The following is an 8,523-nucleotide window of genomic DNA, read 5'->3' as shown; positions in this document are numbered from 1 at the left end:
TAAGAGACCTCAGGGTCTTCTTTAGCCGGCTTAAACCATTGCTGGATGCTTATCGGGATCTTGTCCCTAACCAGAACCCCGCACTGAGCAACAAATGCGCTCTTTGTCCGGAGGGGTTCAATAGGTTGGCCGTCGGGCGCGATTGCTATGATCTCAAACTTTTCATCCGAGCTCAACTTTTTCTTCGGGCCTCGTCTCTTTACCGAAGTTGTGCTCGATCCGGAGGGCTAGAAAAAAGAACAAAGACTTAATTAATATGTGTACATACCAAAACAATGAATGCATCAATCAGCTAGTCAGCATAGGCTTAACTAATATATATACCTGGCCGGACTCGGTTCGGTCACCGGAGCCGTCCTCATGTTCTTCTTCTTGCACCGGCATTAGGTCACCGTAGCCAGCTTGTTCACCCTCTCCTTCCAGACCATCGGTTTCGTTGAGAAACAACGAGATGGCATCACTTCCTTCTGCGATTATGTCCCTCAACAATGCTTTTTTTGTTGCTTCGTCTAGGGCGGTGTCCATAGTTTCTACAAATATTTACAACATGGCAATTATTATTCAAACATGATAGATGGATATATTAGTGCCAAACGTAGAACTAGCTACCTAATCATAGTAAGCTATCGGGAGGGGGTATATATCGACAACGACGACACTACATCTATGTCCCTCGACGACCCTCGTTCCCAATAAAAAAAGAGGAAGAAGAAGAAAAATAAGAGGAGAAGAAAGAATAGAGGAGAAGATCTCCTCTATTCTTTCTTCTCCTCTTTTTTTCTTCTTCCTCTCCTTTTTTTATCCTCTTCTTCCTCTCATGTTCGATAGGATCGCCGAGGGGTCGGGAGGTTGCGTAGTGTCTCAGGATTCAACAAAACCATGTCTTCATCATTAGGCGAAAGTAACATGTGCATGATGGTACGAAGCTCTTCAAAGTTGTTCTGGAACGGACTCCCAGATAGGATAATCCGCCTTTTGGTACAAAGTTCAGCAAGAGCCTTCCGAATATCGCTATTTGGAAGGCCTTTGCTGAATTGGTACCAAAAGGCGGATTATTCTATCCGAGACTCCATTCCAAAACAACTTTGCAGAACTTCGTACCAACATGCCCTGGTTACTTCCGGCTAATGATGAAGGCATGGATTTCTTCAATACTTTGACACTAGGAAACCTCTCTCTACTTCCGGCTAATAAGAATAAGAAGAAGAAGAAGAAGAAGAAGAAGAAGAAGAAAAGAAGAAAAAAAAAGAGGAGAAGAAGAAAGGAATAGTGGAGAAAAGAGAAAATAGATTCTATTTTCGCTTTTCTCCACTATTCCTTTCTTCTTCTCCTCTTCTTTTTCTTCTTTTTTCTTCTTCTTATTTATTTCTCCTCTTCTTTTCGGTAGAGGAAACCCTAAATAGCTAGCAAGTTTCGTGGGTGTGAGATACATGTGGCCTTCGGTGTCGGACACTACATCCACGTCCCACAAGTGACGTGGGCGTCGAAGCCCGCGCCACTTGTGGGATGTGGATGTAGTGTCCGACACCGACGGTACATGTATCTCACACCGACGATACTTTCTATTTAGGGTTTCTCCTCTACCGCTCGGCGACCCTCGACGACCCTCGTTCCCGATAAAATAAAGAGGAAGAAGAAGAAGAAAAAAGAAGAAAAGAAAGAATAGAGGAGAAGACTTCCTCTTCTTCCTCTCCTCTTCTTCTCCCTCTTCTTCCCCTTCTTCCTCGCCTCTCTCATGAATGTCCGACGTTCTCGACCCCCCCCCCCATGTGTCGAAGAAAAAAAGAAGAAAAAAAAGAGGAGAAGAAGAAAGGAATAGAGGAGAAAAGAGAAAATAGAATATATATTCTAATTTTCTCTTCTTCTCCTCTATTCTTTTCTTCTTCTCCTCTTCCTTTTCTTCCTCTCCTCGTCTTCTCCTTCTTCTTCTCCTTCTTTCTCTACTTATTTTCCTTTTGCTTATTTTACTTTTTCCTCTCCACTAACATAAAATGCACTAACCTAAAATGCAACAAACGTAAAATGCACTAAAGAGGCTCAACTAACCTAAAATCAGTGATAAAATGCACACTAACCTAAAATCGATATCTACTAACAACTTAAAAAAATTAATACATATATGAAAAAAAACATCATCACATATATCATCAACAGAAAAAAAACATCATCATATCATCAACAGAAAAAAACATCATCATATCATCAACAGGAAAAAAAACATCATCAACATCATCATATCATCAACCTAGGGCCGGCGCCGGCGCGGGGCAACGACGGGGCGGGGCGGCGACGGGCTCGGGGCGGCGATGGGGCGGGGCGATGGCGGCGGGCTCGGGGCGGCGACGGGGCGGGGCGACGGCGGCGGGCGCGGGGCGACGACGGGCTCGGGGCGACGGCGCGGGGCGACGACGTACGGGCTCGGGGCAGCGACGGGGCGACGGCGGGGCGGGGCGGGGCGACGGCGGCGGGCGCGGGGCGACGACGGGCTCGGGGCGGTGACGACGACGGGCTCGGGGCGGCGACGACGACGGGCTCGGGGCGGCGTCGGGGCGAATGGGAGCGGTTGGCCAAAATTTCGCAAGTGTTGGCTTATATAGCCAGAGGAATGGTCCCGGTTCGTGACACGAACCGTGACCAATGCCCCCCTTTGGTCCCGGTTGGTGCCACGAACCGGGACCAAAGGCCAATTTTCGGCAGCCCAAAGGGCGGGAAGCGAAGGCCGTTGGTCCCGGTTGGTGGCACCAACCGGGACTAAAGGGGTGCAATGGTCACGGTTGGTGCCACGAACCGTGACCAATGCCCCCTTTAGTCCCGGTTGGTGCCACCAACCGGGACCAATGCCCTTGTGCGCCCCGCGCCCAAAAGTTTAGTCCCACATCGCTAGCTGAAGGGCACCGGCACTGGTTTATAAGCGCTGCTCTGCCTCCACATTCGAGCTCCTCTCTAATGCAGGCTTTCGGGCCTAAACTTGGTACTGCCTGTGGGCCTATTGGGCCTCTGCGGGCCTGAATCCTGGCCCATGTAGGGTTTCTAGTCGTATTCAGGCCGTGGAGGCCCAGTAGGTGGCATTTTTTTTGGTTTTTTCTTTTTTATTTCTACATTTTTTTGGTTTTTTATTTTTTTATTTCTACTTAAAACTAAATACTTAAAGTTTTTTAGTGATTTCTTTTTGCTTTTAGGTCACAAAAATTATAAACTTTCTGTTAGTGCCATTAGTTTTAAATTTTGAATAGTTTAAATTTGAATTTTTAAAAATTTGTGTGAATCACTAGTTTATGAATAACTTACTATAAAAATAGAATTTTTTTTCTATTTATTTTTTATTTATACTTACAACTAAATACTTATAGTTTTTTAGTGATTTCTTTTTGATTTCAGGTCACAAAAATTATAAACTTTCTGTTAGTGCCATTAGTTTTAAAATTTTGAATAGTTTAAATTGGAATTTTATAAAATTTGTGTGAATCACTAGTTTATGAATAACTTTACTATAAAAATAGAAATTTTTTTTCTTCTTTGCTATTTATTTTTTATTTATACTTACAATTAAATACTTATAGTTTGATTTTAGGTCACAAATATTATATTCTTTTTGCTATTGAAGAATATTATAGTTTTATTTTAGTTGATCATAACATAATATTTTAATTGATTGTTTTTATTTTCATAAAAGTTTTGTAGTTCATTCTGTTTGCTATTAATTCATTGTTTGAGCTAAATGACTCCGAAATTGGAAAGCATTTCAAAATAAACTCTGAAAAGGTTAAAAGTTGGCATGGTATCATCATTTCACCCACATAGCATGTTCCAAAAAGTAGAGAGTGTTACGACAAAAACTTGATGCACTTCGTATACAAAATGGACAATCACTTTCGAAGTATCAAAGTTTCGAACCATAAGACATGAAAGCATTTCAAATGAACTCTGAAAAAGTTGAAAGTTGGGATGGTATCATAATTTCACCCACATAGCATTTGCTTATTGCGGGAGAAAGTCTTCACTTTTTCTTCGCTTGTGTCATTTGCTTATTGCGCCGTAACCATGGATAATCTTCATTGTTTATCAGGATGCTTGGGTCAGCCTTGACATTGAAGGGAGGAATTTCATGAAACTTTTCATAATCTTCAGACATGTCTGTCTTGCCGTCCACTCCCAGGATGTCCCTTTTTCTCGAAAGAACTATGTGGCGCTTTGGCTCATCGTATGATGTATTTGCTTCCTTATCTTTTCTTTTTCTCGGTTTGGTAGACATGTCCTTCAGAAAGATAACCTGTGCCACATCATTGGCTAGGACGAACGGTTCGTCAGTGTACCCAAGATTTTTCAGATCCACTGTTGTCATTCCGTACTGTGGGTCTACCTGTACCCCGCCACCTAACAGATTGACCCATTTGCACTTAAACAAAGGGACCTTAAAATCAGATCCGTAGTCAAGTTCCCATATGTCCACTATGTAACCATAATATGTGTCCTTTCCGCTCTCGGTTGCTGCATCAAAGCGGACACCGCTGTTTTGGTTGGTGCTCTTTTGATCTTGGGCGATCGTGTAAAATGTATTCCCATTTATCTCGTATCCTTTGTAAGTCAATACAGTCAAAGATGGTCCCCTGGACAACAAGTACAACTCATCACAAACAGTGTTGTCACCTCTGAGACGTGTTTCTAACCAACTGCTGAAAGTCCTGATGTGTTCACATGTAATCCAGTCGTCGCACTGCTCTGGGTGTTTGGAGCGCAGACTGTTCTTGTGTTCATCGACATACGGGGTCACCAAGGTAGAGTTCTGTAGAACTGTGTAGTGTGCTTGAGACCAAGAATATCCGTCCCTGCATATTATTGAGTCTCTTCCAAGAGTGCCTTTTCCAGTCAGTCTCCCCTCATACCGCGATTTAGGGAGACCTATCTTGTTAAGGCCAGGAATGAAGTCAACACAAAACTCGATAACATCCTCTGTTTGATGGCCCATGGAGATGCTTCCTTCTGGCCTAGCGCGGTTACGGACATATTTCTTTAGGACTCCCATGAACCTCTCAAAAGGGAACATATTGTGTAGAAATACGGGCCCCAGGATGACAATCTCGTCTACTAGATGAACTAGGACGTGCGTCATGATATTGAAGAAGGATGGTGGGAACACCAGCTCGAAACTGACAAGACATTGCGCCACATCACTCCTTAGCCTTGGTACGATTTCTGGATCAATCACCTTCTGAGAGATTGCATTGAGGAATGCACATAGCTTCACAATGGCTAATCGAACGTTTTCCGGTAGAAGCCCCCTCAATGCAACCGGAAGCAATTGTGTCATAATCACGTGGCAGTCATGAGACTTTAGGTTCTGAAACTTTTTCTCTGGCATATTTATTATTCCCTTTATATTCGACGAGAAGCCAGTCGTGACCTTCATACTGAGCAGGCATTCAAAGAAGATTTCTTTCTCTTTTTTCGTAAGAGCGTAGCTGGCAGGACCTTTATACTGCTTCGGAGGCATGCCGTCTTTTTCGTGCAAACGTTGCAGGTCCTCTCGTGCCTCGGGTGTATCTTTTGTCTTCCCATACACGCCCAAGAAGCCTAGCAGGTTCACGCAAAGGTTCTTCGTCACGTGCATCACGTCGATTGAGGAGCGGACCTCTAGGTCTTTCCAGTAGGGTAGGTCCCAAAATATAGATTTCTTCTTCCACATGGGTGCGTGTCCCTCAGCATCATTCGGAACAGCTAGTCCACCGGGACCCTTTCCAAAGATTACGTAGTGTAAATCATTGACCATAGCAAGCACGTGAACACCGGTGCGCATGGCGGGCTTCTTCCGGTGATCTGCCTCGCCTTTGAAATGCTTGCCTTTCTTTCGACATTGATGGTTGGTCGGAAGAAATCGACGATGGCCCAGGTACACATTCTTCCTGCATTTGTCCAGGTATATACTTTCAGTGTCATCTAAACAGTGCGTGCATGCGTGGTATCCTTTGTTTGTCTGTCCTGAAAGGTTACTGAGAGCGGGCCAATCGTTGATGGTCACGAACAGCAACGCCTTAAGGTTAAATTCCTCCTGTCTGTGCTCATCCCACGTACGTACACCGTTTCCATTCCACAGCTGTAAAAGTTCTTCAACTAATGGCCTTAGGTACACATCAATTTCGTTGCCGGGTTGCTTAGGGCCTTGGATGAGAACTGGCATCATAATGAACTTCCGCTTCATGCACGTCCAAGGAGGAAGGTTATACATACATAGAGTCACGGGCCAGGTGCTGTGATTGTTGCTCTGCTCTCCGAAAGGATTAATGCCATCCGCGCTTAAAGCAAACCATACATTCCTTGGGTCCTTTGCAAACTCATCCCAGTACTTTCTCTCGATTTTTCTTCACTGCGACCCGTCAGCGGGTGCTCTCAACTTCCCATCTTTCTTTCAGTTCTCACTGTGCCATCGCATCAACTTGGCATGCTCTTCGTTTCTGAACAGACGTTTCAACCGTGGTATTATAGGAGCATACCACATCACCTTCGCAGGAACCCTCTTCCTGAGGGGCTCGCCGTCAACATCACCAGGGTCATCTCGTCTGATCTTATACCGCAACGCACCGCATACCGGGCATGCGTTCAGATCCTTGTATGCACCGCGGTAGAGGATGCAGTCATTAGGGCATGCATGTATCTTCTCCACCTCCAATCCTGGAGGGCATACGACCTTCTTTGCTGCGTATGTACTGTCGGGCAATTCGTTATCGTTTGGAAGCTTCTTCTTCAATATTTTCAGTAGCTTCTCAAATCCTTTGTCAGCCACAGCATTCTCTGCCTTCCACTGCAGCAATTCCAGTACGGTACCGAGCTTTGTGTTGCCATCTTCGCAATTGGGGTATAACCCTTTTTTGTGATCCTCTAACATGCGATCGAACTTCAGCTTCTCCTTTTGACTAATGCATTGCTTCCTTGCATCGACAATGACCCGGCGGAGATCATCATCATCGGGCACATCGTCTGGTTCCTCTTGATCTTCAGCAGCTTCACCCGTGGCAGCATCATTGGGCACATCGTCTGGTTCCTCTTGATCTTCACCAGCTCCCCCCGTTGCAGCATCACCGTATTCAGGGGGCACATAGTTGTCATCGTACTCTTCTTCTTCGCCGTCTTCCATCATAACCCCTATTTCTCCATGCCTCGTCCAAACATTATAGTGTGGCATGAAACCCTTGTAAAGCAGGTGGGAGTGAAGGATTTTCCGGTTAGAGTAAGACCTCATATTCCCACATTCAGTGCATGGACAACACATAAAACCATTCTGCTTGTTTGCCTCAGCCGCATCGAGAAACTCATGCACGCCCTTAATGTACTCGTGGGTGTGTCTGTCACCGTACATCCATTGCCGGTTCATCTGCGTGCATTATATATAATTAAGTGTCCAAATTAATAGAAGTTCATCATCACATTAAAACCAAAGTGCATACATAGTTCTCATCTAACAACATATAGCTCTCCAGAGCATCTAATTAATTAAACCATACATTGAAACTATGTAAAACATTTCAATGCGAAAACAAATGCGATCATAATCGCAACCAAGGTAACAATTGATCCAACGGCATAATGATACCAAGCCTCGGTATGAATGGCATATTTTCTAATCTTTCTAATCTTCAAGCGCATTGCATCCATCTTGATCTTGTGATCATCGACGACATCCGCAACATGCAACTCCAATATCATCTTCTCCTCCTCAATTTTTTTTATTTTTTCCTTCAACAAATTGTTTTCTTCTTCAACTAAATTTAACCTCTCGACAATAGGGTCGGTTGGCATTTCCGATTCACATACATCCTAGATAAATAAAATCTATGTCACGTTGGTCGGCATAATTTTCATAAACAATAAATGAACCAATAGTTATGAAGATAATATACATACCAAATCCGAATCATAGACAGGACGAGGGCCAACGGGGGCGGATACCAAAACCATCGCACTATATAAGATGCAATAATAAATGTAAGAAAATGATACAAGTATCTATCTAAACAGACAAGTAAGAATATTTTTCCTTTCAGAAAGAAGATAAGAACAAGAGGCTCACCACGGTGGTGTCGGTGATGAGATCAGCGCGGGTGATCGACGGCGGTGAAGACGGGGATGGGGCGTGACGGACCGCTAAATCTAGACAAATCTCGAGGAAAGTGGAGCTTGGAGGTCGAGCTTCGAGAGGAGAAAGTTTAAGTAGTGTGGCTCGGGCATTCCATCGAACACCTCATGTGCATAGGAGGTGAGCTAGAGCAGCACAAACCCCTCACCTCGCCGGCCAGAGAAAAACAGAGCACTGGAGTGCTCTGCTCGCGGGCGAGGGTATATATAGGCACCTCATTGGTCCCGGTTTGTGGAAAGAACCGGGACTAAAGGGGAGCCTTTGGTCCCGGTTCAGGCCACCAACCGGGACCAATGGTGGTGGGCCAGGAGCGAGGCCCATTGGTCCCGGTTCGTCCCACCAACCGGGACCAAAAGGTCCAGACGAACCGGGACCAATGGCCCACGTGGCCCGGC

The 8,523-nt window shown here is 44.8% G+C and overlaps 1 long non-coding RNA gene across 1 annotated transcript; it reads right to left on the bottom strand.

Moving 5' to 3' along the window:
* Positions 1-7,440: 7,440 nt before the first annotated feature.
* Positions 7,441-8,258, bottom strand: LOC147960056 (uncharacterized). The gene is made up of 3 exons (XR_015612389.1): positions 8,063-8,258; positions 7,897-7,954; positions 7,441-7,809 (listed from the first exon to the last, which is right to left on the bottom strand). It is a non-coding gene; the product is annotated as an uncharacterized LOC147960056 (long non-coding RNA).
* Between the last annotated feature and the right edge of the window lie 265 nt (positions 8,259-8,523).

The sequence above is a fragment of the Triticum urartu genome, chromosome 7A (assembly GCF_056163025.1).
Source record: "Triticum urartu cultivar PI428250 chromosome 7A, HENAU_Tu73, whole genome shotgun sequence".
NCBI lineage: Eukaryota > Viridiplantae > Streptophyta > Magnoliopsida > Poales > Poaceae > Triticum > Triticum urartu.
The sequence above is the reverse complement of the archived record's forward strand: the minus strand, read 5'-3'. Positions and strand labels throughout refer to the sequence as shown.